Source organism: Sapajus apella, unplaced genomic scaffold (assembly GCF_009761245.1).
Source record: "Sapajus apella isolate SASKATOON/1434 unplaced genomic scaffold, GSC_monkey_1.0 scaffold40, whole genome shotgun sequence".
Lineage (NCBI taxonomy): Eukaryota > Metazoa > Chordata > Mammalia > Primates > Cebidae > Sapajus > Sapajus apella.
Window position 1 is genome coordinate 7,315,077 of NW_022436980.1, and position 17,500 is coordinate 7,332,576.

Consider the following 17,500-nt stretch of genomic DNA (forward strand, 5'->3'; position numbering starts at 1 on the left):
CTTCTGAGTAGCTGGGACCACAGGCACATGCCACCATGCCCAGTCCGTTTTTAATTTTTTAGTAGAGACAGGGTTTCACCATGTTTCCCAAGCTGGTCTCAAACTCCTGGGCTTAAGCAGTCCTCCTACATCAGCCTCCCAAATTGCTAGGATTACAGGTGTGAGCCACCGAATCTGGCTAAGGAGTTGCTTTTCATGGATGAGCAAACAAAGTAGTTTCATGAGATAGACTCTATTGCTGGTGAGGATGCTGTGAACATTGTGGAAATGACATCAGAGGAATTAGAATAGTACATGAATTTATTTGATAAAGCAGCAACAGGGTTTGAGAAGACTGACTCCAATTTTAATATAATTTAAAACACTTTAAATTTAAACATTTATCTATTTATTTAACAGTTGGAGTCTCACTCTGCTGCCCAGGCTGGAGTACAGTGGCTTGATAATAGCTCACCACAGCCTCAATCTCCTGGACTCTAGTAATCCTTCCACCTCAGCCTCCCAAGTAGCAGAGGCTGCAGGTGTGTGCTACCAGCTAATTTAAAATTTTTTATTGTTGGTGCAGACAGTGTCTCTCTTTGTTGTCCAGGCTGGTCTGGATTTTCCAGCCTCAAGTGATCCTCCCACCTCAGTCTCCCAAGACGTGTCTTTTTATGTTTTATTATTTTTTTTAAGGTTCTCAAGAATTTTATTATAAAACAGAACAATGGCACAATGTAAGCTTACACATTAATATTTATATTATATTCAAAATATATTACAGCTTTAATTTAAGATCAGAAATATCCTGTCTTGTCTTCTTTTTCTTTTCTGTTTTCTTTGCATCATTGATTTGCATTTTTACTTGATCTTGTAATTTAAAAAAGAATGCTTGAGAGGACTTTAAGGCTTTGTCTTCACCTTCATCCTTTATGAAGGAAGCTTTGCCAGTTTTTGTGAGCTGTTTTAACTTTTCCGAAGCTACTGTTTGCTGTATTTCCCTGCTTGATCTAGGCTGCTCTTTTCAAGCAGTTTTCTTCGCTTCTCCTTCTCCTTTATTTTCATACGCTTTTGAGATTTCTTTTTCCTCCGCTCTCATTTCTTGTCTGTAGCTGTTTTTTCAACAGCTGTTTTTACATCTCCAGCTTTATTTTTCTCCTTGATCTCCTCTGGGGCCAGGAGAGCTGCGTCACTCACACTCACTGGGGCTACTTCCTCCATGGTTATGGCTGGCAGATTTGACACAACTTTAATCTCTGGTACAGGTGGTTTAGGGATAAAGTGGAAGTTTGAGAGGGCAATCCAATCTTAAGAAGAGGGAATCCATCATCTTCTGAATTTCTACATGTTCTGGATTTTCTTCTTCTGCTGTTTTTTGCTGGTTGAGTTTGATGTACTCCTGTTCATAAATTTCAGCAAGGCTCAATTTACTCTTCCCATGGTCTAAGGGTAAACGCTTTTTATGTTCTCATGCATCCTCTTTAGGTTTTTCTTTACGTACTATGTCATCCCAAGCCTGATCTCTTATCCTCTGTTTAATTATATCTTCCAGTTGAAGGGTGGTTTCCTCTGTAATCACAGGTGCCATCCGGATAGCATCGTCAAAATGCAGGGTCTTCTCCAGGAGGCTGTTCTCTGGCCTCTTTGGTGCTGTCACTTCCCCCTGGAGCTGCCAAGGCTTTTTTTCTAACAACTCTTTTTCTAAAGATGCAATTTTTTCATTCATCTTTTCCTGTCTTTTTTCAAAAGAGGATTTAACTTCATCAGAATTTTTCTTTCCATTTAAAACACCTGTATCTTCAGTTTTCTCGTCATCTGGCGAAGCAAAGGTCACTCTTTTCAAGCTTTCTTTATGTTGTTTACTGTCCTCACTTTCTTCAAGGTCATCATCTTCATCCGTTTCCGAAATACTTAGTTCTGGCGCTTCTTCAGCAATTTCATCATCTTCTTTCTTTGAATCTAGCTCATCATAATGAACACTTAATTAAGTCTTCATCACTTTCAACTGGATCAAAAAAGTCTTTGTACTTCAGATTTCTGGAAATTTTACCTGACTTACATTTTTTACTTCCAAACAGTATGATTTCATCCTCATCAGAATCAATATCTTCAAAAAAATCAATATCTTTCTCCTCATCATCATTATCATCTTTTCATTCCTCCTCTTCTTTTCTATGTTTTCTTTTTTTTTTTTTTTTTTTTTGAGACGGAGTTTCGCTGTTGTTGCCCAGACTGGAGGGCAATGGCAAGATCTCGACTCACTGCAACCTCCGCCTCCTGGGTTCAAGCAATTCTCCTGCCTCAGCCTCCCGAGTAGCTGGGACTACAGGCACGCACCATCATGCCTAGCTAATTTTTGTATTTTTAGTAGAGACGAGGTTTCACCTTGTTGACCAGGATGGTCTCGATCTCTTGACCTCGTGATCCACCCGCCTTGGCCTCCCAAAGTGCTGGGATTATAGGCGTGAGCCACCGCGCCCAGCCTTTTTCTATGTTTTCTAAATAGGCCTCCATTTCAGAGAGTTTGAAGAATTTATTGTCTACTATGGACTTTTCTCTTGGTTTTCCATGCCCTTTGTTTTGCACCTTGCTCTGCTGTTCCAATTTGCTGATATCAAAGTCAAGGTCAGAATCCTCATCATTGAAAACTGGGCTTTTCCTCAGATCAAATTTGCTTGAGTTTTTAGCTCTCTCACCCACTTCAGGATCATCATCACCCATGTCTGACATTTCCTCCTCCTCTTAGTCTTATAGGTCCTCCTGGTCATCAGCCTCTATCTCTGAACCATCCTCTTCACATTCCGGTTCTTCACTCTCTGGGAGAAGACTCCTGTCTTCATCATTAATTGTTTCACTAACTGCATTCTGGAAGTATTGTAAAATTGGTTAATTTTGCAATTCCAGTTGTTGCCAAATCTGATCATCATCAAAATTTTCTATCACGAGTTTTTGTAAAGGGCTTCCATGGATCCTACCATTCTCTAATATTTTATTAAAGTCATAAAGCACTTTTGTTAAAGAAGTAAACTTTGATGCCAATCCGTCTTGAATCATGAGGAAGCACTCGGGCCGGCCAGTGGCTTTGCCGACTTCTGTCAGACGGTGCTCCAGGTCCGCTGACGACAGATCTGTGGTGACGTGTCTTTTTATGAGACATAGTCTCACTCTGTCAGCCAAGCTGGAGTGCAGTGGTGCAATCTTGGCTCACTGCAACCTCTGCCTTCCAGGTTCAAGCAATTCTCCTGCCTCAACCTCCTGAGTAGCTGGGATTACAGGCGCATGCCACACCTGGCTAATTTTCGTATTTTTAGTAGAGATGGGGTTTCATTAATGTTGGTTAAGCTGGTCTCAAATTCCTGACCTTGTGATCCACCCACCTTGGGCTCCCAAAGTGCTTGGATTACAGGAGTGAGCCACTGTGCCCAGCCATTTTTTTTTTTTTTTTTTTTTGTAAGACAGGGTCTCACTGCTGTCACCCAGGCAGAAGTGTAGTAGCGAGATCATGGCTCATTGCAAATTCCACCTCAGGCTCAAGTGATCCTCTCACCTCATTTTTTTATTTGTCAATTTTTTTTTTTTTTTTTTTTTTGTAGAGACTGGGTCTCACTATGTTGCCTAGTCTGGTCTCAAAGTCCTGGGCTTAAGCTGTCCACAGGCATGAGCCACAGTGCCTGCCCAACAAAAATGTGTGTGACTTGCTTTTCTGTAATATTCTCTCTCTGTCTCTCTCTTTTTTTTTTTTTTTTTGAGATGGAGTCTCTGTCACCAGGCTGGAGTGCAGTGGCATGATCTCGGCTCACTGCAATCTCTGCCTCCTGGGCGCAAGTAATTCTCCTGCCTCAGCCTCCCAAGTAGCTGAGATTACAGGCATGCGCCACCACACCCGGCTAATTTTTGTATTTTCAGTAGAGATGGGGTTTCACCCATCTGTTGGCCAGGAGGTCTCGATCTCCTGACCTCGCAATCCGCCCTCCTCGGCCTCCCAAAGTACTGGGATTACAGGTGTGAGCCACCGCGCTGGCCCTGTAATATTCTCTTTATAGTGGTGGTCTGGAATCCAACTCAAAATATCCCTGAGGTATGCATGTATTTTATTTTATTTTTTTAGTGACACTGTTGAGCAAATAAAAAGCAAGACAGTAACTGGGTGAAAATATTTGCACAACACATAACTGAGAGAGAACTTTTATCCAAAGCATCTACATTTTTTTTTTTGTAATTCAATAAGATAAGCATATTGATTTTTAAATGGGCTAATTATTATTGTTATTTTCTGTGATGAAGTTTTGCTCTTGTTGCCTAGGCTGAAATGCAATGGCGTGGCCTAAGCTCACTGTAACTTCTGTCTCCTGCTTTCAAACGATTCTCCTGCGTCAGGCTCCCAAGAAGCTGTAATTATAGGCACCCGCCACCACACTTGGCAGATTTTTGAAATTTTGCTAGGGACGGGGTTTTACCATGTTGGCCAGGCTGGTCTCGAACTCCTGACCTCAGGTAATCCACCTGCCTCAGCCTCCCAAAGTGCTAGGATTACAGGTGTGAGCCACCCCGCCTGGCCAATAAATGGACATTAAAGTCACAATGAGATACCATTTTACACTCACTATAATTAAAAAGAGCGACAGTATCAAGTGTTGGCCATGCTGTGGAATATCTGGAGCCCACATATATTGCTGTTGGGAATGTGGAAACAAATATTATGATCACATTGGGTAAAAGTTGGGCAGTTTCTTTGGGAAATATGGAAGTAGATTCCAAGAGCTGGCTATTTACGCTGAGAGCAGTTGCTCATGCCTATAATTCTAGTCGTTTGGGAGGGCCAGTGGAGAGGATCTCTCTCTTTTTTTTTCTTTTTGAGACGCAGTCACGTACTGTCGCCCAGGCTGGAATGCAATGGCACCATCTCGGCTCACTGCAACCTCTGCCTCCCGGGTTCACGTGATTCTCCTGCCTCAGCCTCCCTGAGCTTCCCGAGTAGCTGGGATTACAGGCACACACCACCACACCCAGCACATTTTTGTATTTGTAGTAGATACAGGGTTTCACTATGTTGGCCAGACTGGCCTCGAACTGCTGACCTCATGATCCACCCACCTCAGCCTCCCAAAGTGCTGGGATTACAGGCTTGAGCCACCGCACCCGGCCTGAGAGGATCTCTTTAGTCCAGGAGTTCAAGACCAGCCCGTGGAACACAGTGAGACCTTGTCGCTACAGTTTTTTCTTTTTTAATTAACCAAGTGTGGTGGCAAGTGCCTGTAGTCCTAGCTACTTGGGAGGCTGAGGCAGATCCCTTGAGCCCAAGAGTTGAGGTTGCAGTGAACATGATCACACCACTGTACTTCAGTCCTGAGTGACAGGGTGAGACCCTTATCTCAAAAAAAAAAAAAAAAAAAAGCTGGCTATTCAACTTGTTCCATTCAGAAAGGAAAATGGCTTCTAAGCCTAACACTTCGACAGAGAAATGAGAGTTAAAAAGCAAGCTACACGGGTCTGACGAATGGGTCCGAAAGAGATTCAGAGGGCAAGAAAAGAAGAGGGGATGAAGGAGACAGGAAAAGGTGAAGGAGTGGGGCAAAGGTCATTTGGTGTGAACCTGGCTGCCCAGCTTTTTATGCACCCAGGGCAGCCTGGGAGCCCTGTCGCCCCTCGCGCATCTACCGGCCTGGCAGCCGGGGATGTGGAGCCGACGGGGAAAAGAGGGGTGCGCGGTCCCTAGGAAGGAGGCGCACTTTGCCCAGCTCTTGCCTCCGGGAGCAGGAAGGGGATGAGTGGAACGGAGCCCAGGGCCTCCCAGCAGCCCTGGCTGCCGCCCGGTTGTCAGCAGCGCCCTCCCGCTGTCACTTATCTCCAGTAGTAGGAAAAAACAGAGGTCTTGATATGAAACTGGGGGTGCAAGGAAGCGTTTATAAGTCGTGCAAATAGTCTTTTAGCACCATTGGAAAATCTCAACAATGTGGGTGAAAATCAGATTGACTCTGTCCACTTGAAAAAAATGAGCAGCCCTATAGACCAGTTTCACTTGGTCATTATATTTTACCACCACTATAGGCACTGTAAGCATTGCCAGCTAGCTTGAAAGTAGGACTGGTGTGATTATCTGAAACTGATGGTAAATGGGTAAAGCCAAGGAAAAGATCCCTGGGCTTCAGCCCAGGAGTTGAAAACCAACCTGGGCAACATAATGTGACCCCCATCTCTACCCAAAACAAAAAATAATTGCTGGGCATGTGGTCCCAGCTACTTGGGAGACTGATGTGGGAGGATTGTTTGAGTTTGGGAGGTGGAGGCTGCAGTGAGCTCTTATAGCACCACTGACCATTCAGCCTTGGTGACAGAGGGAGACCCTGTTGCAGGAAAAAAGAAAAGAAAGAAAAAGGAAAGGAAAGGAAATAAAGAAAATAAAATAAAAAACAAGTGAAAAGAGAAAACAAAAAAGAAAAATCCCTGTTTGGGATTTAGGCTACATTTAGGAAATGAGGATTAATTGAAAAAGCTAATATTCTGATCATTATCAAACAGAAATTGCTTTTCTAAGTCTATATCATGCCAGAAAGGCATTAATGTGTATTTTTAAAAGTGATCTAAATAAACTGTTAAATTCTGTTTGATGAAACATCAAAACTATTTGTGTGGCTTTACTTTAGAATTGATGCATTCCAGTTGTTTAGGAAATCATGCATACCCTAGATATGATTTGTTAACCAGAAATATCTAATATTCTGAACACATTGGAAATTGTTTCCTATGGCTGAGCATACAATTTTATGGTGATGTTATTAGCATTGCTGTCGTGGCTCTGCCTCGTAGAATCTTTCTTATCTGCAGCTTTGATTTGGTTGTGCCAAGTCTGTTCAAAGGCTAAGTAGAACTTCATTGTGTCTAGACGGATGAGTCAAAGAAAATTTCTAGCCTGTTTAATTAGTGCCACGGGTTTATAAGCAACATTACAGGCATTCTGTTTCATCACAGCTTTTCAATCTGCTATACAAACATAAGACTCAGCTACTGTTTACCTTTACCCTTTTTGTCAATGCGAGGGCTGCTGCTTCTGTATACAGGCTCAAGTAATTCCCATTATGCCATGCCCTGTGTGCACCTTCTGGAAGTTACCTGATCTGGAAGTTAGCCCATGGACATCTAAGATCTGGGATATTTCCAAATCTGGTTGTGGAAAGGCCTGGAAATCTACAACCACAACTAGGTAGAGGACACCTGTTTCGGGAGGGGTTATAAAATATGAAGCGAAACGTGGAAAAGGGAGTTGTGATTACGGTTCCAAAGGCTCCACACCGATATTGGAGTTAGGGGGCACTCAGGTCTCTGTTTCGTGACCCGTGGCCCTACCCCTCCAAGACCCAGGTCTTTAGTAATCCAGGCTTGAGATTTCAAACCCCATCTCCCAATGCCAAACTCCCTTGTCCCAGCTGGGAGGCCCCCAGGGCATTTCTGAACATGACCATCTCCAGTTCGCAGAAATCTGTGTGTTGCTGCAAACAGAGGATGACAAGAGATCACAGCCTACGAATGCGAGCAGCGTCAAGTCAGCAACAATCTTCTAGTTATAGAGAAGTCGGAGACGTCTGATTATCTCCTTTCTTCTCCACCTTTACTAAGAAGCATCTTCTCACCTCCACGCTAAGAGGGGCTAACTATTCCGAAAGCCTTCGTGCCCTCTTCCTTTTCCATTTTTCGACTTCCGAACTCCTACTGAAAGATAAGGAAGGAGTCCACAGAGCAAGATACAAAGAAGTTTCTTAAAACACCTTCTTTTCTAGGTTCTCAAGGCGTCCCCTTTAAGGAACCAGGACCACCTCTTTCCCATTCACCTACTGGCTTTCCTTCCTGTCCGTCATTCTACCTTTAAGAATATTTCCTGTTCCTTCAACCCAACTTGCACACCTCCGCCCCCCGGCCCTCCTCATTGGGCCGCCAGAATCTCGTTCACTCCTTGGTTTTCTCTCCGCCTTCTCCCGCCCTCTAGCGTAGCGCAACGGCATTCTGTCTTCTTATTGGCTACTATGGCAGCGTTCAGCAGCCTGATTGGTGGGTTGAGTGACAGAGGCGGGAGCGCGGAGGGCCCAGGGTAGGCTGTTCGCTTGCTGAGCGGCGGCCGCGGGAGGGGCGGGGAGGGGCGGGGGGGAGGGGGGCTGGGAAAGTTGAGGCCGCGCTGCCGCCGGGGCTCCGGCCTTGAGGGCTCGGGCTCGCAGCGGCTGCGGTGGCCGAAAAAAGAGGCGGCGGGGGGGGGGGGAGAGGAGGGCCTGGGCCCGCGCTCCCCCAGCCCCGGAGGAGCAGGCGGCGGCTGCGGACTGAGAGATTCCCCCAGACGGTCGGACACTCCTGCCTTCCCCTCCTGGGATCATGACCCAGGCGGGGGTCGCCGCCGTCGCCCGCGGCCGAGACCGCGCAGCCGGCGGGTAAGTGACTGCGGGAGGGGGCCGCTGACAGCCGGGGCGGGGGGCGGGGGCCGGGGCTGCGGGGGCGGCTCCGGGGGGCGGCCCCGGGCTCAGCTCCACCCACCCCCTTCCTGCTCCCGGAGGCCAGGGCTGCGCTAACTGCGCTTGCTTCCTGGGGACCCCCGCGTGCGGTACCTGGTGGGGTGCCAGCACCCGCGGTGTGCGCACCCCTCTTCTCCCCGGCCGCCCCGCGTCCCCGGGCTGCCAGGCCCGTGGGGAGCTCGCCCTGCGTCCCAGCTCCTAGATGCCCGGGGGGCGAGAGGGGCCCCACGCTGCCCTACGTGCATAAAGAGCTGGGCAGCCAGGTTCACACCAGATGGCCTTTGCCCGCCTCCTTCACCTTCTCCGGTCTCCTTCATCGCCTTCTTTCCTTGCCCTCTGAATTTCTTTCGGACCCATTCGTCAGACTCACTCATGTGGCTTTTTTTTTTCACTCTCACTCCTCTATCGAAGTGTTAGGCTTATGTTTTCGTTTTAGAAGCCATTCTTTTGCTTTCTGAATAGAAGCAGTGCAAGTGAATGACCAACTCTTGAAATCTACTTTCATATATCCGGATGAAATATAAAATTCCTGGCTCTTGTTCATGTTTACAATTTTGACATTTGAATTCACCCCACTCACTCTTGAAGCCTCTCCTCCCAGCCTTCCCCATTACATTGGGATATGGTCCTTTGCGTTTATTAACTTTATCTGAAAATAAGAGATTGCATAAACCAAAATGCAGAATTTCAACTTCTGTTCTCATAACATTTTTACTATCAAATAGATATAGTAACCTAACACCACACAAAACAAGGCAGTCGTGGCCAACTTTGTAGGTAAAGAAATTTCCTTACCTATAAACACGTACAGATTTCTTGAATAAATCTTACGGTGAGTAACATGGATCCTAAAGCATATTCCCACGTTTGCTCTTTTGTAAAGAAAACCAAACAGACAAACCTACTTTTCGAAGGATCAACAGGCTCTCCTACTCTCCATTCACCTTGATGACTTTTTTCTCCCAGAGGGGACTCTTGTTTAACATAGTACAGAGTTACTGGTTGGGATACATATATTGTTTCTCTTTAAGTACTCAGAAAGTGTTTGTTGCAAAATAAGTGAAATACATTGTAATTGCACTTCTGAAAGCAGAAGTAGTATAATGTATCCATGCAAGAATGAATACTTAAATGTTAACGTTTTGCTTTAGTCTAATTCAAGCTTGTCCAACCACCGTCCCAGGACGGCTTTTAATGCGGCCCAAGACAACAAGACAAATTCATAAACTTTTTTATTTTATTTTATTTTATTTTATTTTTTTGAGACGGAGTTTCGCTCTCGTTACCCAGGCTGGAGTGCAATGGCACAATCTCGGCTCACCGCAACCTCCGCCTCCTGGGTTCAGGCAATTCTGCTGCCTCAGCCTCCTGAGTAGCTGGGATTACAGGCACGTGCCACCATGCCCAGCTGATGTTTTGTATTTTTAGTAGAGCCGGGGTTTCACTATGTTGACCAGGATGGTCTCGATCTCTTGACCTTGTGATCCACCCGCCTCGGCCTCCCAAAGTGCTGGGATTACAGGCGTGAGCCACCGCGCCAGGCCCAAACTTTTTATTTTTTGAGACAGCGTCCCACTGTCGCCCAGGCTGGAGTGCAGTGGTGTAATCTCAGCTCACTGCAACCTCTGCCTCCCGGATTCAAGAGATTTTCCTGCATCAGCCTCCTGATTAGCTGAGATTACAGGTGTATGCCACTAGCCCAGCTAATTTTTGTGTTTTTCAGTAGAGACAGGGTTTCTCCATGTTGACCAGGCTGGTCTCACACTCCTGACTTCAGGTGATCCGCTTGCCTCGGCCTCCCAAAGTGCTGGGATTACAGGCATGAACCACCGTCCCCAGCCTCAAATTTGTAAACTTTCTTAAAACGTGACTTTTTTTCCCTCTCATCAGCTATCGTCAGTGTTAGTGTATTTTATGTGTGGCCCAAGACAATTCTTCTCCAAATGTGGCCCGGGAAAGCCAAAAGATTGGACTCCCCTGGTCTAAGCTAAAATACTTAGATGTACATAGGTAATGGGTTCTCTCTGTATTTAGGATTTTGTAAAATTCACATGCAGCCTAGAACATTCCCTAATGTAAAAGCAGTGCATTGTAGGGATGTAAGTGCAGCTTAGAATTGAAGTACTTATTTTTTAGGTTAGTCGTCTATGGAACATCATGGAAGTACAATTCTGAAGTTGTAGACTCTACACTCAGTGAACCAGTCATGTATGAGAAATTGATGGGTACTTTTCCTATTTTCAGAGCTTAGCCTTGTCAAGAAGGGAAAAGAAACACTAAGAAAACAGAATTTTTAAACTCAGGTTAGAAGATAAGCTTCAACAGGTAATCAGCTCAAATTTGTTGCTTATAAACAGAGTCTTAAATCAAACTTGAGACTTAATCATATCTCTCATGCTTTACCTCTCTATTCTCTAGCCCAGTGGTTCTCAATCTAGACTGCACATGAGCATCACCTTGTGTGTCTTTAATGCCCAGGCCACTTCCCCCAGAAATTCTCTTACTTTTGATCTGGAGTAAAGCTCTACCATGGGCATACTTTTTCAAGCTCTCCAGATGATTCTGTTCAGTAGCCCTGGCTGAGAACTCCCATGAGAGTAGGACAACGTCCAAAAGCTAATCTTGTGTTCTGGGCCTTTCCAAATCAGGCTTCACTCATGTGTCTAACTTTCCCCTCAGTGCTTTTGTTAAAAACATTGGCCTTTCTCAGGATATGGACACCTTTTCCCTGTTCTTCTGTCCTGCCAACAATAGTTCTAATTACACTTTTATGAAGGTTTTCTGGAGAGCTTACTCTAGTTCTTATTGATCAATTCCCTTTGAACTTTTATGCTACATGTTGTTTAAAAGACTCCCTTTATGCTTGCAGTTTAAATTCTATGTGTATGTGTTTCATTGTTCTCAAATATTATGATAAGGAATATTTTATTTTTCATCTCTTCTACAGAAATTTTCTTTAAGTTGGATTGGTTTGATTTGGAACCCTTCTGACTCTTCCTGCAACCATAGTTTTAGGTTTGATTTCATCTTAGATATGTTAGCAGCTTCCTCATACCTTAACTGGCTTTGAATTCATGTATAGACATCAGGATTTTTTTCGTATCTTGTCTTTGTTTTGTTAGTAGGTTATTTATCTTCCGTGGCCTCATAACAGTTTGTACTTATTTCTGTGTTAGCACTTAGCACATTGCCATAAGTGTGTGTTTATATGCCTTCCTCCTCTTACTGCTAATCAGAGCCTCCGTGTTGAGCAACCCCGGGAGGTACCATTCACATATTCTTGAATACCATTGCAGCATGGCAGAAGTAGAACTCCACCAACATAGGAACTGTGTTCCTTTTATCTTTGTATTCTTAGGACCTAACATTGCATTTGTGATTACTAGGCAGTTAATTAATGTTCTTGAACAAGTAAATGACTGCCATGTTATATATTATAAAAAGATAGCCATATACATCTTGAACATAAGTTGATTTGGCATTAATTGATTTTGCTATTAAATATTTTTATGTCCTATACTCCTATTATGGATTTGTTAAAGGTTAGTAGAATCTAAGAATCTAAGTGATTGTAGTTGTGACAGACCCTTTAAATATGTAATCTTCCTTCTTTTTTTTTTTTTTTTTTGAGACGGAGTTTCACTCTTGTTACCCAGGCTGGAGTGCAATGGCGCGATCTCGGCTCACCGCAACCTCCGCCTCCTGGGTTCAGGCAATTCTCCTGCCGCAGCCTCCTGAGTAGCTGGGATTACAGGCACGCGCCACCATGCCCAGCTAATTTTTTGTAGTTTTAGTAGAGACGGGGTTTCACCATGTTGACCAGGATGGTCTTGATCTCTTGACCTCGTGATCCACCCGCCTCGGCCTCCCAAAGTGCTGGGATTACAGGCGTGAGCCACCACGCCCGGCCCTGTAATCTTCCTTCTAATATGCACAGACATATGTATGTCTTGAGTTTTTTACTCTGTGCTGTAAAGGTGTACACTTATTCATAAAATATTTGTGGAACTCTTGCTAAGAGAAAATGGTTAACTGTCCAATTGGATAATTTTTCTTTTTCTCATTAAAATTTCCATATGGGTACAATTGCACTGCTTCAGAAGGCCAGATCTTTTAATTAGATCAGTAGGGCATGATAAGTTGTTTCTATTAGTGTGCTAATACTGTGTTTTTAATTCAGTTCACCAAGTATCTATTATTCACCATGTGCCCAACACTGTTAGGTGCTAAAGAGAAAACAGAAATAGTAAATGGTGGACTCAGCTTATAAGAACTTTTTAGACTTATTGGGAAGATTGTTTAAGGAACTCAATGGAGTATTCATTAGATGCTAAATTAAACATAAGTACGTAAAATCTATGATGTAATGATTAATACAAAAAAAAGGAAAGACTAGATACTCTTTCAGCAGACATTTATTACCCAATTACTGAGGGCTAATTGTTGAGGATACAAACATGAAATTTTTTTTTCATGTTTGTATTCTCAGTAATATGAATAATATGATTTTTTTCATATTTGTATTCTCAATAATTAGCACTCAGTAGTGGAGTAATAAGTTTCTACCATTTAGAAGCTTATAACTTAGTGGGGAAAACTATTAAGTATATAGATTGTATTTCATGTTAAGACATTGTGGAGTATCAGGATGTTTGGGAGTATGAAGAAGGGTATTTAGTCTAACCTCTAAGGCATGGGTCCCCAAGTGGCCTGTTAGGAACCAGGCCACACAGCAGGAGGTGAGCTACCCTCCTGTCAGATCAGCAGCAGCATTAGATTTTCATAGGAGTGGGCGCCCTGTTGTGAACCACACATGCGAGGGATCCAGCTTGCGTGCTCCTTATGAGAATCTAATGCCTAAGCTAGATGGAACAGTTTCATCCCCAAACCATCCGCTCCACTTGCTGTCCATGGAAAATTGTCTTCCATGAAACCAGTCCCTGGTGCCAAAAAGACTGGGGACCGCTGCTCTAGGGATCAGAGGAAGCTTAAAGAGGATAATGAAGATTCTCAGGAATTCCTGAAACAGCAGAAACCAAAGTGAAGGGAATAGAGAGAAGAAATTTGTGGTGTCACCACTATCTACCTCTGTGTCATTTGAAGGACCAACTTCTCTTTGGTTATAAACAATAGAAATTGAATTTGGCTAACTTAAGCAGGCAGTGGATACTGGATAAACTCACAGAAAGAAAGGAAGATAGAATAATGAAGCCTTGGGAAGGCCAGGAGAACAAGAGCACACAGGATCACAAGGATCCATGGGGCTGACTCAGCCTCAGCCAGCTTTCCTCCTTGTGCAGGGGGTCTTATTAGTTAGGCCCATGCCTGTCCCAGAGGTGAGCCCATGTTTGATGGTCCCATCTGATTTCAGGAATGAGACAGAGAAGATCTCCAAAGGAAAGGCAGGATATTATTATCAGAAGGCCAAAACAGCAGAGATTTCTTGCAGCGTTCATTGGATTTGGCAGTGTGGAAGTCTTTTGGTGAGCTTCGTGTAAGCAGTTTTAGGAATAAAAGTCAGGTAACAGCTGAGTGAAGAGTGAATGGGAAGTGAGGAAGAGAGGGCAGGAAGTGTAAACGACTTGTTCAAGAACGCTGATGGTTATGAGGAAGAATGGGGACACCTGTAGGGAGTTGCAAGATCAGGAGAAAAATCATTTTAGGTGTTTACATAGAAAAAATTGAATAAGGATTTATTTTTATTGAGATGGGATCTCTCTCTGTCACCCAGGCTGGAGTACAGTGGTGCAATTTGAGCTCACTGCAACCTCTGCCTCCTGGGCTCAAGCCATCCTCCTACCTCAGCCTCCTGAGTAGCTAGGATTACAGGTTTGCAGCACCATACCTGGCTAATTTTTTGTATTTCTGGTAGATATGGGGTTTTGCCTTGTTTCTTTCCCAGACTGGTCTCAAACTCCTGAGCTCAAGTTATCCACCTGCCTTGGCCTCCTAAGTGCTGGGATTACAGGTGTGAGCCACTGCGCCCAGCTCTGAATAAGGATATTTTTAATGGACAAGCACTAAGAGGGAAGGAGGGATTATAATATATGAGAGAAAAGGGATGTTATGTAGGAAGTTTACTACGTATTGAGAGTGATAGAGTCCATTGTGTAGGTAGAGGGTTTAGTTTGCTAGAAATATTAGGGAAAATTTTATAGAGGAGGACAGACTTGTGTTGGACTTTAAAGGGTTGGTAGGATTTGGATAAACAGAGCAAAGTGGAAAGGTCATTTCAGTGGGAAAAACACATGGATTTAGCACAAAGTGAACTAGCTGATAAAGAGCACAGGGATAAACCTAATGAATTGAAGAAGAAGGAGGGGTAGACGGCATGATAAGCTAGAAAACCCTACTTTTATGTGTGTTACACTAGGTGGAATTGAGTAGGTGAGACTGGCCAGTGAAGAAGGTACAGTCATGAATGCCAAAACCTGGAGTTTGGATGTAATGCAGTAGATGGTGGGAGATAGTACTGTAGATTCTGAAGCAGGAAAGGACCCAGTAAATATGATGAATTGAAAAGACTGTTGAGATGTTGTGGTATAAAATCCATCAAATGGGAGAAAGGCTGAGGGCAGAAAGACTCCTTAAGGCCAGATGTGTGTAAAATGGGGCCTAGTCTAAGGTGGTCATAACAAAGGGGAAGAGATGAGCATTATGAAAGAGTTGATAGGATTTGGTGAGAAGATATGAAGATTATTTTTGGGTCTAGAGCCGGGTTAAACTTTTGATGTCATTGATAAGATGGAGAACTTGGAAATAAATCTCTTAAGAGAGAAGGGAATTTAACACTTTCCAAACAGACTTGTTAGTTTGTTTGAAATATAATGTTCTGAAGAGAGCTGCCTATCCAAAGATTTGGGACAAAGTCAGAGTTGAAAGGTAGCTTTCTTACAAAAACATAAAGGCTTTTGCATAGAAACAATTTGAACCTTTGTAAGGAAAAAGCAAAACTGAAAAAGAGGAGCGTTGAGCTTTGGAACTCAAAGGAGAAAGATAAGCGTTCATGTTAGAGAAAGAGAATGCATAATTGGAGAGGAGAAAGACAACCTAGGAGAGAGAATTTCAACAAAGGGAGAGATCAGCAGCCTCAAATCCTGCCAAGAGGAAAATGTCACATGCAAAATGGCACCTGACTGCGGCTTTGGTTGGCTAGACCTGTCAGAAGGTCTAGGAGAGATTGACCAAGATGGAGAGGTGAGAAGTTTCACAGGAACATGGGGAGAGAAATGGAGTTGTAGGCAGGAAAGGCAGTAAATTCTTGTTTAATGTGAGGAAAATCCTTGCATTTTGGAAAGAGAGATGGAAGAGAGAAAATAAAGTGTTAAAAAGGAAAGAATCAAATATAGGATCCTTTTTCTCAGATTAAAGAATTAACTTTAGGAAGTCCTGGAGGCCTGAAAGGATAGATTTATAGATTTACAAGATTCTGTTACGGTAAATGTAGAATCCAGTTAAGGAACTTGGACCAGATGACTTCTATCTTTTTAGTCAATTAACGGGGAAATGGAAGAAAGGCAACTAACATGTATTGAGCACCTGCTATATACCAGGCACTTTGCCAGATCCATAAAATGTGTCATCATGTAAACTCGTTAACAGTCCTCTGAGGAGTTGGTGGGACTCTCCCAATTTTAAATGTGAGGATGCTGAGACTCTGAAGGGTACTTGTTTCAAAACGAAATAGCCAGTACCTGCCAGCTTTGAGATATGGTCCTTAGTCTGACCTCAAAGACTATTCCTATTCACTATACCATCTCATTCATTGATATAAGGTGAAGGGTACATGGGGACTTGAGAGCATCTGTGTTAATGACCACAGTGGCTGTGCTTTAGAATCATTTCAGGAGCTTTGAAAAATTCTTGCATCTCACCTCGGTCACCCATTCCTTCATTTAACAAATACTTGCTGATTACTCACTATGTGCCTAGCATGATTCTAGGCACTTAAGAGTTTATCAGTGAATGAAACACACTCAAATACTTGCCCTCAAGAACACTACATCCTGTATACTGAACCAGTCTCTGGAAATGAATTCTGATAATTCTGATGAGCAATCAGTTTTCAGAACCTCTGCTCTAGGAGTAATTGATGGGAGACAGGCTAGGATTGCTGAGAGTGAATTCAAAATGGGCCTTCTCTGCACAGATGGCATTCAGGACCACTCAGTAACAGAAGAGAAAACATTACTGGTAGGTGATCGTATATCAAGGGACTAGCATAAGACCAAGGAATTAAACTTTGAATTAGCTGACCCTGGAGTCAGTTTTACAGTTATACTACAAAGGAATCTTATTCATGACTATAATAATATTTTACATTTGTGTAGATTTAGCTATACTAGTTTCAGAAGACCATTGTTCATTCAATAAGCATTTGAGTAACACATTGTGCATATATTGTGCTAAGCCCTTGGGATAAAAGGACAAAGTTGTTTCTGCCTTAAAGGACCTTGGATGTGTATGATGTCAATTGATCTTAAAAGAACCATGAGAAGTAGAGTTAGCATTCTGGAACCATTTTATATGGATATTAAGATTGAGCAAATTAGTAAAAGTAATTGTAGACATTGAGAACCAGACTTCTTACTGTCAGAAAGATATTACAAATAAGCAGGGAGGTAGACTATACTGAGCCCTGTGGTGCTAGATTAGAACCAGAGATATAGGCATCAACTCATGCTCATTTTAATATAAATAGAGATAGATACAGAAGCCAATGTAGATCTATGTCTATACCTGGGTTAATAGACATAAATTTATTTAATAGTTCTGTCTGCTGAGAAGGCCCAGAAGCAGTGACACCCCAGTAGCAATGAGAACAGGCAGCATCTAGATCTTGGTTTCTAAATTCCATTCTCTAATGAAAAGAACAAAAATTTCTTAGAGGGAAAGCTGATTCTAAGATTGGGGCAGGGAAAACACAAGATGAGTCTGGAGTGTCTTGTAGTACCAAAAAGTAAGGAAGTACTAGAAACAGTGTGTGTGTGTGTGTGTGTGTGTGTGTGTGTGTGTGTGTGTGTGTG

The 17,500-nt window shown here is 43.3% G+C and overlaps 1 protein-coding gene and 2 pseudogenes across 3 annotated transcripts in view; 1 reads left to right on the forward strand and 2 right to left on the reverse strand.

The window, feature by feature from the left end:
* Nucleotides 1-742: 742 nt before the first annotated feature.
* On the reverse strand, nt 743-2,132 carry LOC116565364 (annotated as a pseudogene).
* On the reverse strand, nt 2,108-7,976 carry LOC116565365 (annotated as a pseudogene).
* Nucleotides 7,977-8,129: 153 nt separating this feature from the next.
* The window catches only part of USF3 (upstream transcription factor family member 3), a 58,056-nt gene continuing 48,685 nt past the window's right edge, over nt 8,130-17,500 (forward strand). For 2 of the 3 annotated variants that reach the window (XM_032299034.1, XM_032299033.1), the window contains exon 1: nt 8,132-8,393. The gene's annotated coding sequence lies outside the window, so the exon portion shown is untranslated. Of the gene's footprint in view, nt 8,394-17,500 lie in introns of all 3 variants that reach the window. The other variant, XM_032299032.1, reaches the window with a different exon arrangement.